We start from the raw sequence: 2,160 nt of genomic DNA, 5'->3' as shown, positions 1-2,160 counted from the left end.
TGTCTGTATATGTTTGTCTTGGTAGAGACAAGAGAGTGGCTATTTGTTGCTACTCGGGCCTCGAAAAATCATAAAAATGTTACTAGACCTGCAGGTCTAGTAACTTTTATAATCTACTCGACCTAACTGTTATGTACTCACCAGTGATTTCCCTGCTCCGGAAACTGGTCTTAAATTGTGTGATCCTATGCAAATATTTTATTTTACAAACTGCCTTTTTCTTCATTATCACATTTGAGAGCACCTTCAAATATGTAAGTCCTGCATTTCTGCTGTACAAAAAAAACCTTTTGGTTGATTAAATGGACTGATCGTTTGCTCAATGTATAAGAAGAATGTAGCCCACATATAGGGTGCATATGATCCCTGACTTGCCTCCTAGTTCATTAACAGCATTGACATCAGAGGATGTGTGTTTCTCCGTTCATATTTACAATCTCACTTTTAATAAATACATTACTAAATCATGATGTGGCACTGCGCTGTCATTTACAGACAGTAAACTTTGAAATGGCCAAAACCTTTCCCACTAACATGCAGGTTTACTGCTAAAAACGATAGTGTATAAACAATCTGTGAAAACTGGGTTTCACCAAACCTATTTATCATTTGAACATCACCAAGTAAAGTGTACTGATTTGTTTTCATCCTATTAAAATATTTTTTCACCACACAAAATTACAAAAAATTGGCTTTTATAACTACTGAAATATATTTTGAAATGTTTGTACATTTCACTTATTAGCTATTTAAATGTTGTGTGTGAGTAGAAAAAACCTGACAGCCCTTCATTTCACACTCTTTGTACAGCACGTCAGACAGTTCACTTTACAAAATCCCAGAACTCTGCAGTCAGAGAAAGAAAAGTAATTGTAAGACAACGTAAATTGAGTTCTGGCCTCTGTCTCTGAACACAGAGCAAATATGACAAGTTAAAAACAAGATTTTAACATCTTTATCGCTCCTTCACTTTGAGTGAACAGTACAGGGCGAGTAGGTCATAAATATAGATCGTCCTGATAAAATCTTACTCTCCATAGTGAGTGTGCGAGTAGATTTCTCAAAGCCTGCTACTTCGTGGCAAGGAAAACACAGCGCATGAAGGCCAGGAACTGGTGATAGTTCTCTCAATACGAAGGACACATGGTTGCGCTTTCCCGGCAATTGTTAGATGAATCTAACAGACAGTGGCAGAGATTAGACTATAGAGAATAGCCACAAACATCATTATTCTCCTGGGGCGAAGGAGCTGACAACCTTAAGAACACACCTGTTATTGAATGCAATGAGTGAAACACTGGTCGCACTCAACAGGACCTGGCAAGATTGTGTCGTCAGATATCATCCCTTGAACTGGCAAGGAGCCAGGTCAAACTCTGCAATGGAATGTAACCATACAAAAATTCACAGCTAGAATAGACTTTGGCTTTAATAGGCCAAGCTTTAGCCTTCCTTATATGCAACGCTTCTTTTCCAATGATGGTGTACCTCTATGAAACTGACATTGATGCATTTTTTGTAAGTATTAAACTCCCAGCAGGCACTGGAATTGACAGTATGCAAACATACAATTAGGAGCAAAGAACACTAGTGTTTTTGAAGGCCTCATGGGTGATGGCAACGCCGTTGAAGCTTGATGGCGTTACACATTTATCCAAGGGCAACTGGTGCTGTAAAGAACCCAAATAATGATTATAAAGGGGTCTTCAGTGCATCACTTTAAGAGTCTATAAGTAGCAGTAGCTACTCAGGTTCAAAACAGAAGGCCCTATTCCAGCTGGACCGTTGAAATCCTGAGCAAATGTGGGGCTCGACTAGTATCCCACTGTCTTATTCCAAAGCAGGATTTTCTGGGGCTGTAGCATCTAGATGCGAGTCGAAACACAAAAAGACAATACTAGTGGCCTGATAAACCTGATGGATGGTATCAACTGAGGTGTGCAGTGGACTGAAGTCATCTTATCGCTGACTGCCATGGGTCACCTTTAAGTTAACTCAAACCTGTGTATAATAAACCTGCAACAAAACACGTGTGGTGTAATTATTTAATTTCTTGTAATTCATTTACATACAGGGAGTTTCAAAGTACTTTATGGTATAGCATCAATGTTATAAATTATGCCTGGAACATCAGAAGTACAAAGATTAAAATGTTTATTA

The sequence above is a fragment of the Triturus cristatus genome, chromosome 7 (genome assembly GCF_964204655.1).
Source record: "Triturus cristatus chromosome 7, aTriCri1.1, whole genome shotgun sequence".
Taxonomy (NCBI): domain Eukaryota; kingdom Metazoa; phylum Chordata; class Amphibia; order Caudata; family Salamandridae; genus Triturus; species Triturus cristatus.
Note: the sequence above shows the minus strand (reverse complement) of the source record.